This window comes from Lepidochelys kempii, chromosome 6 (assembly GCF_965140285.1).
Source record: "Lepidochelys kempii isolate rLepKem1 chromosome 6, rLepKem1.hap1, whole genome shotgun sequence".
Classification (NCBI taxonomy): Eukaryota; Metazoa; Chordata; order Testudines; family Cheloniidae; genus Lepidochelys; species Lepidochelys kempii.
In genome coordinates, this window is record NC_136385.1 from 105,690,080 (window position 1) to 105,705,106 (window position 15,027).

Below are 15,027 nucleotides of genomic sequence, written 5' to 3' on the forward strand. Positions count from 1 at the left end.
GCCAGTTATCTCGTCATAGAAGGCAATTAGATTAGTCAGGCATGACTTGCCCTTGGTGAATCCATACTGACTGTTCCTGATCACTTTCCTCTCCTCTAAGTGCTTCAGAATTGATTCCTTGAGGACATGCTCCATGATTAGTGAGATTTGACAGTGCTTTTGCAACAACTGAGGGGTGTTTACATTTGTTTGTGTGAATAGTGTGTTTGGGGAAGACTGAACATGTTGGGAAGAGATGAGTCTTTGCATAATGCCTGGATGTTCCTTTATGGATTTCGTTGTCTTTGAAGAAATGCCCCCTCATTACTTCAGTGGCCTAATTTCTGTTCCTTGTTTACAGGGAGTGGCACAGAGCTGCTGTAGTGACTTCTGCGTTAGCCGCACAATGTACAGAGCATGGCTGGGGCATCTCTGCATCCAGGTTACCAGAACAGTCCATCGAGGCCATTTGCAGCCATCAGAGTTTAGCGCAGCCTTGAGAATACTGCAGTCAATGGCAGGATCCAGGCTGGGGTAGAACCAATCCCAGGATTTCCGCAAAGGCAGTTGAAGAGTTGAAGAGCCTCACCCTCAGTTTGTGTCAGAGTTGTGTTTAAAACTCCTTTGTACCTGTTTCCTTTTGTTAACAGCTATTTAACTCAAATGCCGGAATAAAGAGTTGGGTGAAAATTGTTGATTTGAATGGAGTTTGACCCAATGATGTAACTAAGGCCTTGCCTGCACCCAAAAATTGTACCTGTTTAACTATAGCAATATAGATACAGCAGTCTAACCCCTCCTCGCATGGATGCAGTTATACCTGTACGAAAGGTGCTTATACCAGTCTAGTTTTTTTTCCATAATCAACTGCAGGAATATTGCTATAGTTAAACAGGTACAATTTTTGTGTGCAGGCAAGGCCTTAGTTACACCATTAGGTCAAACTCCATTCAAATCAACAATTTTCACCCAACTCTTTATTCTGGCATTTGAGTATGAAGGAGTTTTAAACAATCTGAAATCAAATCATTTTACTTCTAAATTAATCAGGTTTTATTTGTATGGCAACTCTGACAGTGTTATTTAATCATTCATGGCCAACAATATAAAGTTGCTAAGTGATGACAATTTGCAAACATTGGCCACAACATAAAAGAAGAGGTAATAATGATGAAATAAAAGCGATATTCTAGGTTCGTATTGGAGGGTAATACATGGCATGAGTCTCATTTTTTTGCATGACTGAGCATAAAGGTGATGAAAATATCCATGACTATGAATGAAAATATAGTCATGTGACCTGTGACACATGTAAGTGCATGATTCATAGTAGCCTACAATCTAAAAAATAAAACACCAGAACTTCTGTATTCAAAAAAATTCTGTCTTGCATCACTTTTATCTTTATTGTAGTAAGTCAGTGAGTGTCAGCTTTGAATCAGTCTGAGTGTGAGACTTGTTTGTGAGTCAATCCAAGAGTTTTCCATGTGGGTATAGACAAATAAAAATGATATGCATATGTTTGAGTGGTGAAAATGTGATGGGATAGAATCAACACACATATTTTTCTCTCTAATTCTTACACTACATTAAACCATAGTATGAATAAAAACCTTAGTTGAGCCTCCATTAAATAGTAGACTTACGTCATCAGCTGGTGTAAATTGGCCTCACTCCACTGAAACCAATAGGGCCAGGTCAATTTATATCAGCTGAGGCTCTGGACACTAATCCATCATATCCCTTAGTAAGGTGGCAGGGATAGGCATCTGTAGACCTCTTTCTCTTGCCAGTAGAGTTCTACAGTTAGCCATAACCCAAAATAACAATTCCCAATGATTTATTCTGTTCAGATTACTGAAATGATTACTCTTCCTGGCAGGATTGGTGCATCTCTGCCTGGGTACTTAGACTATAATGAACTAACTATAGGAGTTAATTATACTCTAATACTTTTCTTGTTTCATTCACTTTTGTATGAATTTTTGGGGGTTTTTGAGAATTTCCTAAAAGAATTTTTTCAAAAGAATACACAAAACTTAATTTCAATTTCCTGGAGAAAAATCTCACTTTCTTTCACTTTTCTGCTCCCTCTATCCCCTCACATGCTGGAAAAAAAGTTGGCAAAAAATTTACCAAAAAAATGTGAGATGGGAGTAAATAATATTAGAAAAAAATCAAAACTTTTCATTGAAACATATACAAATTCTAACAAATTGACATGTCTCCATGAAACATTTCCATTTCTTTGAAATGTCATTCTTTTGAATTTTTTATTTTTATTACTTATTGGCTTATGGCCTGATCTAGCAAAGATTGAAAAACATGTTTGTCTTTAAGCACATGACTACTCGGTGAGACTACTCACATGCTTAAAGTTCAGTAGATGTGTAACTCCTTGCAGGACTGGAGCTTACATATTTATCTGTGCTGGTTGCAGACTACTTGGAGTGGTGCTGCAAGTTGTAGCATTTTATATAATCAGAAAGCCCAGCGTTAGAGTTTTGGTGTAAAGGAAATAGTTAAAATTCCAGTTTAAATCACAATAAGAGCTTGACTGTCATGTCTAATATGGACAAGATCACATACAGGACATGCAGAAACAGGAATTTAGGGTCCCAGTCACACTCTTCTATGTGAAAACATATGGGAGGGGGCAAATAGTTCAGTGTGGTGCATCTCCATTGACTCCTCATTGGGTGGATATTGATAACTAGAGATGAGACAATGGGGACGAGGATTGCAGTGTCAGGTGGACATCGAACCCCAGTAATGTGGCTCTCCAATCAGATGTGTGAAGAAGCCTCTCTTTATTGATTCCGGGGAACAGTTTCCTCTCATCAGCAAGGGCATTCAGCAACAGTTTCCTCTCATCAGCAACAGCAATCAACAGTATTCTTGTCAGCAAGTTAAGGAAGTATGGGCTGGATGAATGCACTATAAGGTGGGTAGAAAGCTGGCTAGATTGTCGGGCTCAACGGGTAGTGATCAATGGCTCCATATCTAGTTGGCAGCCGGTATCAAGCGGAGTACCCCAAGGGTTGGTCCTGGGGCCGGTTTTGTTCAATATCTTCATAAATGATCTGGAGGATGGTGTGGATTGCACTCTCAGCAAATTTGCGGATGATACTAAACTGGGAGGAGTGGTAGATACGCTGGAGGGGAGGGATAGGATACAGAAAGACCTAGACAAATTGGAGGATTGGGCCAAAAGAAATCTGATGAGGTTCAATAAGGATAAGTGCAGGGTCCTGCACTTAGGACGGAAGAACCCAATGCACAGCTACAGACTAGGGACCGAATGGCTAGGCAGCAGTTCTGCGGAAAAGGACCTAGGGGTGACAGTGGACGAGAAGCTGGATATGAGTCAGCAGTGTGCCCTTGTTGCCAAGAAGGCCAATGGCATTTTGGGATGTATAAGTAGGGGCATAGCGAGCAGATCGAGGGACGTGATCGTTCCCCTCTATTCGACATTGGTGAGGCCTCATCTGGAGTACTGTGTCCAGTTTTGGGCCCCACACTTCAAGAAGGATGTGGATAAATTGGAGAGAGTCCAGCGAAGGGCAACAAAAATGATTAGGGGACTGGAACACATGAGTTATGAGGAGAGGCTGAGGGAGCTGGGATTGTTTAGCCTGCAGAAGAGAAGAATGAGGGGGGATTTGATAGCTGCTTTCAACTCCCTGAAAGGGGGTTCCAAAGAGGATGGCTCTAGACTGTTCTCAATGGTAGCAGATGACAGAACGAGGAGTAATGGTCTCAAGTTGCAGTGGGGGAGGTTTAGATTGGATATTAGGAAAAACTTTTTCACTAAGAGGGTGGTGAAACACTGGAATGCATTACCTAGGGAGGTGGTAGAATCTCCTTCCTTAGAGGTTTTTAAGGTCAGGCTTGACAAAGCCCTGGCTGGGATGATTTAACTGGGAATTGGTCCTGCTTCGAGCAGGGGGTTGGACTAGATGACCTTCTGGGGTCCCTTCCAACCCTGATATTCTATGATTCTATGAAGGGCAGGCTCCCATGCTATTGGCTCCCTTTCTCCCAATGCGGAACCTACCAATCCTGTCTTCTGGACGATAACGCTCATCTGAGCAATCCTCACCTGTGTAGCTTTTCGGAAATTAAGTTTAGTGCCTATGCCAGGGAACCATAGTGTTCAGGCAGCTGCTTGTGTGCATGGGTTTCTCATTTCAGTGAAGCTCTAATTACGCATATGCAAACCGAAAAGCTGGGGAACAGCAAACAGCATAGTCACTGCTCCCGTCTATATGATGCCCTTAGCATTGGCTCCATTCTGTACTGGACAGTGGGCATCTGGCTTTAGGTGTTCAAAAAAACGAACTGCCTTATTGTTTACTCTATATTCTTTATGATATTTTTTATTTGATAAGAATCATATTTACTGTGCTTAATACTGTTTAGTAGTAAATAATACAGCAAAGAGAAGAGCAGATCACCTGGGCATGGCAGGATCCTTTTGAATTACTGTAAGTACTGGATTAATTTTTCCTGAAATTTTGAATTCATGTTATATGCAGTTTAGTTTATGGATGAATTTGAGGCAAATATAGAAAACAGTCAATTCTGTATAGCAAATCTGACAGAGGCAGCCATCAGGGGATGAACAGAACTGAATTCTCTGACAGAGGACGTCTGGCTGAAATGGGAACTAAATTTAATGGGAAGCCATTTGGTTTTGTCCCTTAAAGAGAGATTGTTGTCCACACGACCAGTTAGTGCACATTCTATTTTTAATGCATTTTAGGAAATTGTACAAAGAGATGATTGGTACTAAAAATCTAATGAACTCTGTGTGGGGAACTATCTATGTTTTGTAGCACATTGTAATTTTAATTAACAGGTCTTCAAAATTATAATTATCCAATACCTTGACAAAGCATGAAAGGCTCCCCCGCTCCTTTCCTCACCCTTCTATGTCTGCTCCATCCTCCTTTTTCCACATGCTGCCTGGCTTCCAGCAGGAGAAATATTGACAGCACGAGAAAGACAGTTGCCCTGCTCTCAGTTCTGGTGCCTGTCTCCTAAGGATTGTAAATATGTTTTTCCCTTTTATAGAGGGGAAAATAGGTATGTATGAGCATTGCTCTGTTTACAGCAGAGTTTAAGATGCTTACTTAAGTGGATATAAAAGGTACTAAATCCATATACAAGCTTATGTGCGGTAACTTTTTTTAAGTGGTGCTGAATTTGGTTTTGATGATCAGCCATGAGTCTTATTGACTTTTGCTGGTGTGTTTCTACACTTTTGTACATACTGGTATGTCAAAGATTTGTTAAAATGCTGCAAGAGTTAAACACAGTGTACCTGATTCTCCTCTTAGGCCTGGTCTACACATACAGCTTTTGTTCTGGCATAAGTATTTGGTTTAAGAGTGTGATTTTTTGCTAAATTAGTTATACTGTTTGTTGAATCAGAAATTACACATTCACCTTTGAAAAGTTCAGCTCAGGCTCCCCAGAGATTCCAGAGAGATTACTCAAATTATAAATTTAAAAAGGGATATCCACTCTAGTGTTGGGCAAAAGATTTTCAGCCAAATCTTTCAACCAAAAGTTTTTTCAGGAAAAATTGCAGATTTAGTAACATCGAAACAATTCACAAATTGATGTCAGTTTTGCCAAAATGTTTCAATTAACAGAACAAGACAAACAAAAAAATTTAAAAATGATTTTTTACACATTTTGATATTTTCTAAATGAAATGTACCAATTTTTTAGTCCATGATGTTATTTTGTTTCAAAATTTCCTTTAAAATCGAAGCATTTTGATTTTGTTGAAATAAAACATTTTATTGAACCCAAAATTACACACTCACATAAACACACACTTTTCAATTTACAAGCAACTTTGAAAAATTTAATTTTTGGTTTGATCCAAAACAATTTTTTCCCCAATTTTTCAGAATTGCCAGCAAACCAAAAAATCCATTATTCACATAGCTCTGATAAGGATGATAAGATCAAACAAAGCAAATTTCCATTTCAAAAAATATCCTGGTATCTTTGTGTTTCTAAGGAAATTTAAAAAGCACTTAGAACCTGGGAATAATCTTATAAATCAAAGTATGTAAAATAAGGTTTACATGCATAGCCAGCTTAATTAAAATCGGAATAAATTTACTTATGATTCTGCATGAGAAAAAGAGAGAGGAATTTGCTTAGAATTTAATGGCTAAGTGATTTCTTGTATGTAATTTTAGAGGTAGCAGCTCTCCACAAAAACTCAATAGATTAATTATAATAATACTTTGCATTTCTACAGTCTCTTCTCTCCAAGGATAACAAAAGGCTTTCGCACCATTAATGAATTAAAGGTGTTCTACAAATGACAGAAAATACATTAGGATGATACCATCATTGCTTACATAAAGAAGGCCTGAGAGGTACTTTTTCTGGTCTTTCTCCTTAGTTTTTACCTTAGAAATACCAGAGATGTCAAGTCTTCCTCCCCTGGTTTTTGTTGGAGGATGCCCTAGTATGGCTTTTCCTCTGCATTTATTAAGGTTAAACTTCCTTGGTATCTCTAAAAAAAGAAAAGGAGTACTTGTGGCACCTTAGAGACTAACCAATTTATTTGAGCTTAAGCTTTCATGAGCTACAGCTCACTTCATCGGATGCAAATTTAAAAATAAATTTGTTAGCCTCTAAGGTGCCACAAGTACTCCTTTTCTTTTTGCGGATACAGACTAACACGGCTGCTACTCTGAAACTTGGTATCTCTGAAATTATAAACCTACTAGCTCTCCAATCATCCATAGAGCCTTCCAGGGGAGACAAGGTGTGAATATTTTGTATTAGGCAACCCTTTCGGGACATTTTTATCTATGAAAAGGAAACAAACACGGGCAGAAGTCCAGTATCTTTTTATTTTTAGGGTCACCTTTAACCTTCACAATGCCTTAATGAGATAGGGAAGTATTTTAATTGCCTCTTTACAGATAAGGAAATTGATGTGCAGAGGATTATGTGACCTGCCCAATGTCCCAGAGAATGTCTCATGCTTTAGCCACCACACTCCTCTTTCCTTCTTAAGTGCCAGTGCTCAGTACCATTCGGACAATGCAGAAGACTTCCCATCAAGTTTGATTTGGCCTAGATAATAACCAGATGGACAAATGAACACCAGAGCACATGTAAGCAGTGTCAGGATGAGCTCCACCCTGACATCTGGTGGTGAGGTGTGGCAAGTTGTGGAAAAGAACTTCAGGGGCTGATCTCATTTGCATAGGCACACCCACCACGCCTAGAATGAGACCATAGCTGCCCAAATGGTCACTTTGGCTGCTGTGGGATCCCCAGTGTCTCTGTTATTGGGGCAGAAAGAATAAATTGTTATTACCCTGATTATGGGAACTGTGCTTGGAACTGTACGTGGCCTTTTGTTATGATGGAGGGATTCACCATCAACTAAGTAGCACTCGCTAGGCAAGGGTCATGGGTTCCAAAACTGTGTGAATGGAGAGAGGCTGGGGACAAGTATTAATACTTGGTGGCATGGGCCCCTTGGTGAGGGCCTTACATGCTGATTGCACTTCCTCCTCTCTCCACTGTGGAATATCAGAGCTAATTTTGATTTCATTAGAAGTCTAGTTATAGGCTGCTGAGCTCACTTTGGGCTGACAGTGCACCAGCACTGGGGCTCCCCTACTATAAGCTGAATTCACCTAAGAGCTGAAATCACTGAGTGTTGTGTTAAGTAGTGGGTGAGCCTGAAGATATATTGTGGAGCAGGTTGCGGGATGGCTGGTGAAGCAGTTCGACGCGGAGCAGTGTGTGGATGGCAGGAGCTGCTTGTGGGCCGTGGAGCTGAGTGAAGGAGTTCGTGGGGCGGCTGGCGGAGCGGAGCGCAGCTGAGCGAAGGAGTTCGTGGGGCGGCTGGTGGAGCGGAGCGGAGCGCAGCTGAGCGAAGGAGTTCGTGGGGCGGCTGGCGGAGCGGAGCGCAGCTGAGCGAAGGAGTTCGTGGGGCGGCTGGTGGAGCGGAGTGCAGCTGAGCGAAGGAGTTTTGTGGGGCGGCTGGCGGAGCGGAGCACCGCTATGGAGCTATGGGGCGGTCAGCTTCAGATCACGTAAGGTGCCTCTTACCCCCGTCCCATTTCCACCCAGGTTGGGAGGTAAAGCTCCGCCGATAAACTTTCGAACTCTGGGGCTGCCCTGACCAGGGACAGAGACTTTTGGGGCATTGGACTTTTGGGACTTTGGGTGATTTGGGGTTGCTGGACTCAAGAACCAAAGGGAAAAGGGCATGCCCCAATTTGCCTGGGGTGGGGTTGTTTTTGCTCATGGGTTGTGTTATGAATCCTGTTGGTGGTGTTTCCCCAACATAATGCCACATTGTTTCTCTCTGTTATTAAAAGACTTTTGCTACACTCAGACTATGTGCTTGCGAGAGGGGAAGTATTGCCTCTTGGAGGCGCCCAGCGGGGGTGGAATATATTTGTCCCAGGTCACTGGGTGGGGGCTCGAGCCGGTTTTGCATTGTGTTATTGGAATGGAACCCCTAGATATTGAACCCGGCCCTTGTTGCTGCCAACTCTGACGGGCAGAAGGGTTACACACACATGCATCCATATAATCCCAGCAACTTGTATCTCTGCTTCTTCACCTGATTCTTGATGTATGAAGAAACAAAGTGAAAGAAAACATTATTGTATCATTTATGAGAAGACATAGGTTTAACAATCTCAACAGTGTCCTGTTAAAAATAAATTACCATTTCCTTTATATATATCAGTCACCAAACCTTGCATTGTAGTCAAGATCCATCTTATAAATCTTATCTTCAAAGTGTATATAGTTAACTGGAACCATTACAGTGAATGGATCAAGATCCTTCACCAATTTGAAAGTTTTCCCCTGAGATTTCTTTATGTAATGATTGGTCTGTTTCCTGGCTTCTCTGGAATTCCTGAAATCAGTGGAGAAAATTGCTTCATACAAGCTTTTGAGGTCTTCTAAAAACTTCTGTAGAAATTTCAAGTTCTCATCTACAAAAAAAAAGGCATTTTCCATACTTTGCTGGATCTTGCTGTCAGGACGGTTTAGCTTGTGGATGACATGAGGAAAGACTTCATGTATCTCCTGATCCTCAATCTCTGTTAGGTTAAAAGTGAGTCCTCCATGACGCTGACTCAATGTAGCCGATTTAGCTCCGAGTGTCAGCATCACAAAGGCAGTGGAGAGCTCACTGGAGAAAAGAAAATATTTTTGCCAGTTGCACCTGGGTCTGAAGTAACCTGTTTGTAGCATTGTCAAGACTGATTCCCCACTTTGGCACTTGAAGTGTAGAAGGTGGGGGCCGCAAGGATTCTAAAAATTAATACTGGCCACTCGAGGCTTTTATTAAACTCCCAAGGTTACAGCTTTTTTCTGACCTTGGATGGGTAGATGCTGCCACCACCCAAGTGCAAAAACCCCTTTGAGGACCCAGGAAGGGGCACTTGGGAATTCCTTCCTGTGGGGTATCCTCAAGCCCTTTCACCCACCCACCCCTGGGGAAGAGCTGAGAAAGAAAACAAAGGAAATCAGCTGTTGCCACCAGCTAATTAAGCAACATATGCACAAACCTCTTAGGACACACAAACCCAATCCTGTTCTTAAAAAAAGGTAAATTTTATTAAAAACAAAAAGAAAGAAAATACATTTGGAACTTAGGCTTTTTGCTAGATTTAAAAAAAAAACAATTAAGCATCCAGATAGCTCGCTTGAGGTCCAGCTTAAAGGTTACAAGCAAAACAAAAGCACCTGAGGTTAGCACAGAGGAGTCCACAAGCCATAAAGAAACAAAAGAGATTAAACCTAATCACGTCTTCCTAGACATTTCCTGATCTACTTACCTATCTGGGGTTCCAAATGAGTAGTTTCTAGGTATGATCTGGTGATTTTTCATACCTGGCCCAAAGCTTTTTACAGCATTGTTCCAGCACTGTCTCTGCTCTTCAGGAGAACAATACAGACAGACAAAGGGAAAGTGTTTTTTTCCCCCAATTTTAAAAAGTTCTAGCCCTCCCATTGGCCTTTTTGGTTAAGTGCGCACTCCCTTCCTTTTACCTGTGCAGGGAGACTTTTTAACCCTTTACAGGTAAAGCAAGTAGAGAACAACTACCAAGAGGGATTTATAGCTAACTGGCTGTCTGGGTGTCCATAAAAGTGAGCTACTTCCCACTCCTTTCATTTATCACAAGCATCTAAATGCAAAGTCAGCAATTCTAAGAGCTTGTTTGAGATGGACCATGTTTTCATTTGTACCATTGCTTTCAATATGGGGACTGCGTTCCTTGGGATTTGTAGCCTTATGATCTTCATGGCCATTGAAATGATGACAACCTCATAAAGTCCAGCAAGTAACAAACACAGAAAGAGGAAGGATTTCATCATCCTTTGCAATTACTTTAGCAATTATTAGATTTGAAGAGATTAGTTATGAACATTTGCTCAGGCACCAGCTGGCCAAGGTTTATTAACACAATTGTTGGGCCCCATCAACAAAGTAGTTGAGTTGCCAGTGAATGTTGTGAAGGGCAAAATTATAACAAGGTTCAATAAATTAATGGAGGCTAGGTCTATCAATGGCTATTAGCCAGGATGGTCAGGGATGCAACCCCATGCTCTGAGTGTCCCTAGCTGAGAAGCTGAGAAGCCAGAAGCTTCTTTTCCATAGGTCCAGACGATGAAGATGTCATCAATGTAGTGCAAGTAGAGTAGGGGCATTAGGGGACGGGAGCTAAGAAAGTGTTGTTCTAAGTCAGCCATAAAAATGTTGGCATACTGTGGGACCATGTGGGTACCCATAGCAGTGCTGCTGACTTGAAGATATATATTGTCCCCAAATGTGAAATAGTTGAGGGTGAGGACAAAGTCACAAAGGTCAGCCACCAAGTTTGTGTGACATTATCGGGGATACTGTTCCTGATAGCCTGTAGTCCATCTTTGTGTGGAATGTTGGCTTTTACATCCATAGTGGCCAGGATGGTATTTTCTTTAGTGTAGTTATCCTCACAATACCCCTGTGAGGTGAGGAAGTGCTGTTATCCCCTTTTTACAGATGGGGAACTGAGTTGGAGTCTAAGTAATGTGCCCAAATCACATAAGAAGTCTGTGGTCCCTCTCAAGTCCTAGACTTCTGCCCTAATCACTAGACCATACTTCCTCTCCCTGTGCACTTCTGTGTACTTGGGGCCAAATCCTCTTTCCAGGACTGGGTTGGATAAATATGCTGGAGAATTGTGGCAGTACTGCCTGCAACTCAGAAGGATCCTGTTGCATCCATCTGATATGCACTGTTCCTTGCTTATTCTGAGGCTATGTCTGGACTGTAGCTGGGCATGTGATTCCTAGCTTGCATAGAGACATATCTGCATTAGATCTGCTCAAGCTAGCGCACTAAAGGGTGGCAGCTTGGGCTGCTGCCCTGAGTATGTACCTCCCCAGAATCAATGGTATGTTCTTGGGTGGCTAGCCGAAGCTGCAACACATGCTAACAAAATGGTTAGGGAAATAGGAGCTAGGGATAGGGTTCCTATGAGTAGGGCTCACCGTCCTAGGGTAAGGGTTCCAATGGGTAGAGTTCCTCACTCTAGGATTAGGGTTGCTATAGGTAGGCCTCCCCACCCTAGAGTTATGGTTCCTACAGGTACAGCTCCTCACCTTAGGGTTAGGGTTCCTATTGGATAGGGTACTTGGAGCTAGGGTTAGGATTCTCATGGGTAGGCTTCCCCACACTAGGTTTAGGATTCCTAGGAGTACGAATCTCTGCACGAGGACTAGGGTTCCTATAATTATGGTATTGGAGCTAGGGTTAGGGTTCCTATCGATAGGGCTTCCTATTCTAGGGATAGGGGTCCTATGGTTAAGTTAGGTGCAGTTAGCTTTAGGGTTCATATGCATAGGGCTCCCCATCCTAAGGCTAGGGAGTCCTCTGGGTACTTGGAGCAAAGGTTAGGGTTCCTATGGGTAGGGACCTTGTGCTAAGGTTAGGGTTCCTATGATTAGGGTTCTTGGAGTTAGGGTTCCTATGGATACGGCTCCCCACCCTGGAGTAAGAGTTCCTATAGTTAGGGTACTTGGAGCTATAGTTAGGGATTGTAGGGGTAGGATGCTTGGAGCTAGGCTTAGTTTCTTATAGGTAGGCCTCCCTGCAATAGGATTATGATACCTATGGATACAAATCTCTGCACCAGGGTTAGGGCTTCTATAGTTAGGGTATTGGAGCTAGGGTTAGCGTTCTTAGGGGTTAGGGGACTTGGAGCTAGGGTTAGCATTTCTATTGATATAGCTCTCTGCCCTAGGGTTAGGGTTCCTATGGGCAGGGTACTTGGATCCGGGGTTGAGGGTTCCTACAGGTAAGAATCCCTGCCCGCAGATTAGGGTTCCTATGGGTAGGGTACTTGGTGCTCAGGTTGGGGTTGATATGGGTAGTGCTCCCTGCCCTAAGGTTTTCATGGGTGGAACTTCCTGTCCTAGTGTTAAGGTTCCTATGGGTTGGGCTTCCTGTCGTAGGGTTAGGGTTCCTTTGGCTAAGGTAACTGGAGTTAGCTTTAGTTCATATAGGTGGGGCTCCCCACCCTAAGGTTAGGGAGTCCTATGGGTAGCACACTTACCCTCCCGCCCCACCCTCCACCCAGGGTTAGGTTTCTATGGTTAGGGTACTTGGCGCTAGGGTTAATGTTCTTATGGGTAGGGTACTTGGAGCTCAAGTTAAGGTTGATATGGTTGTGCTCCCTGCCCTAAGGTTAGGGTTCCTCTGATTATGGTACTTAGAGCTCTGGTTAGGGATCCTAGGGGTATGATACTTGGAGCTAGGGTTAGGGTTCCCATGGGTAGGCCTCCCTGCACTAGGTTTAGGATTCCTATGGGTACGTATCTATGCAGTAGGGTTAGGATTCCTATAGTTAAGGTATTGGAGCTAGGGTTAGGGTCCGTACGGGTAGGGCTTCTAGCCCTTGGGTTAAGGTTCCTGTGGGTATGGTTCCCCGCCTTAGGGTTAGGGGTTCAATGGGTAGGGCTCCCCACCCTATCGTTAGGGTTCGATGGTTAGGGAGCCAAAGTTAATGTTTCTCTGGGTAGAGTGCGTAGAGCTAGGGTTAGGATTCCTATGGGTAGAGATATACACAAGGCAGGTACCTTTTTCTGTAACTGATGTTCTTTGAGATGTGTTGCTCATGTCCATTCAACTTAGGTGTGTGTGCTCGCCACATGCACCAGTACCGGCAATTTTTTCCCTTAGCAGTATTCGTGGGAACTGGCTCTGGCGCCCCCTGGAGTGGTGTGCATATGCCACAGTATATAGGGTGCCTCCGGCTCACCCCACCCTCTGTTCCTTTTTGCTGGAAACTCCGACAGTGGGGAAGGAGGACGGGTTGTGGAATGGGCATGAGCAACACATCTCGAAGAACACCAGTTACAGAAAAAGATAACTGTCTTGTGGGTATCTCTACCCATAGGAAGCCTAACCCTAGCTCCAAGCCCTCTACCCAGAGCAACATTAACTTCACTCAGAAGCGGTTCAACTCTTGCAGGTCCAGGATAGGTCACAGACTCCCCTTGGCCTTTGGGACTAAAAAGTAACTGGAATAGAATCCCTTATTCCTGTACTCTGAAGGAACGACCTCCAGCACACCTAGCTGCAGTAACTCCTCTACCGCCTGTGCAAGGAGATTCTCGTCAGAAGGGTCCCTGAAGAGGGACGGGGGGAGTAGGAAGGAGGGTGGAAAGCACCTGAAGGGTATAATCCCACACCGCCATACTGAGGACCCATCAATCCAATGTTATAGATGCCCACGCAGGGAGGAAAGGAGAAAGGCGGTTGGCAAAAATAGGGGAGGAAGGATCCTGGGAACAATCTGGTAGTTCGCCCTCAGGCATGCTCTCAAAATGAGTGCTTGCCCACCTGCTTATTGCGGGCTGAGCTTAGCTGAGAAGCCTGCGAAGGCTAGTGGCTAGGACACTGCTTGTAGCCTTATTTCTTATGGGGAGGCTCCTGGCAAGGGGGCTGCCCTGGCGTGAGGCTGCTATGGCTTGAACCGCTTGCAGGCAGGGATGGGAACATATGGGCTGAGCGTTTTAAGGGTTGTGCAGGAGTCCTTGAGGCCATGGAGCTTATTGTCTGTCTGTTCTGTAAACAGGGCTTGCCCATCGAAGGGAAGGTCTTGCATCAACTGCTGAGCCTCCGTGGACAAGCCAAAGGGGAGCAGCCAGGATGCCTGATACATAGCATCACCCTCCTCCATGATTGCCTGGAACTCCTTCCTAGAAGCCTCAGGAAGTAAGCCCTCAAACTTGGCATGGCTTGCCACATGTTAAAGTCATAGCGTCCCAGCAGGGCCTGATGGTTGGCCACCCTCCACTGGAAACTAGAGGACGAATAAACCTTACACTCAACCAAGTCTAGTCTCTTGGAGTCTTTATTCTTAGGGGTAGCCCCGGGTTGACCCTGTTGCTCCCTGTGGCTAACTGCCTCCATCACTAGGGAGTTGAGAGCTGGGTGGGAGTACAGGTACTTGTGGCCTTTGGATGGCACAAAGTACTTGCGCTCAGCCCTCTTGGAGATGGGACGCAGGGAGGAAGGAGTTTGCCACAGGCCATTGGTGATCTTTGACACCCCTTCATGAAGGGGCAAAGCCACCCTGGCTGGTGCCGTGGAGCAGAGGACATCGAAGAGAGAGTCCGAGGGCTCCTCTAACTCCTCCACCTGAAGACCCAGGTTGGCGGTGACCCATTTCAGTAATTCCTGGTGCGCTTTAGCGTCATCCGGAAGAACCAAGAGAGGGGGCCCTGTTATAGCCTTGTTTGGTGATGATGTGGAGGATGCTGGTGTTGTAGGGTCCTCCACAACCATTAGTGGCCCAGTAGCTTGCTCCCCTACTCCCTCTTGGACTTGCGGGGTCCTTGTGCCTGAGGCTTCATGCACCGGAAGAGGGTGGGAGAGAGAGGCAACTGATCTCTCTGAGGCTCCTGACATTGAGCAGGTGGCCTGGGAGGACTGGATGAACCCTGACAGGTTCCATGGGTACCATGACTCCAGCCACGGGG

At 44.1% G+C, this 15,027-nt stretch overlaps 1 long non-coding RNA gene across 5 annotated transcripts; it reads left to right on the top strand.

Moving 5' to 3' along the window:
* Positions 1-4,048: 4,048 nt before the first annotated feature.
* Positions 4,049-14,380, top strand: LOC140913336 (uncharacterized). Of its 5 annotated transcripts, none has more exons than XR_012159548.2 (4): positions 4,049-4,466; positions 4,959-5,067; positions 6,263-6,383; positions 7,732-13,085. It is a non-coding gene; the product is annotated as an uncharacterized LOC140913336 (long non-coding RNA). The 5 variants fall into 5 exon arrangements; XR_012159549.2 differs by having other exon boundaries at positions 4,050-4,466; positions 4,962-5,067; XR_012159550.2 differs by lacking the exon at positions 4,959-5,067 and adding an exon at positions 14,121-14,380 and having other exon boundaries at positions 4,059-4,466; positions 7,732-8,071.
* Positions 14,381-15,027: the final 647 nt, after the last annotated feature.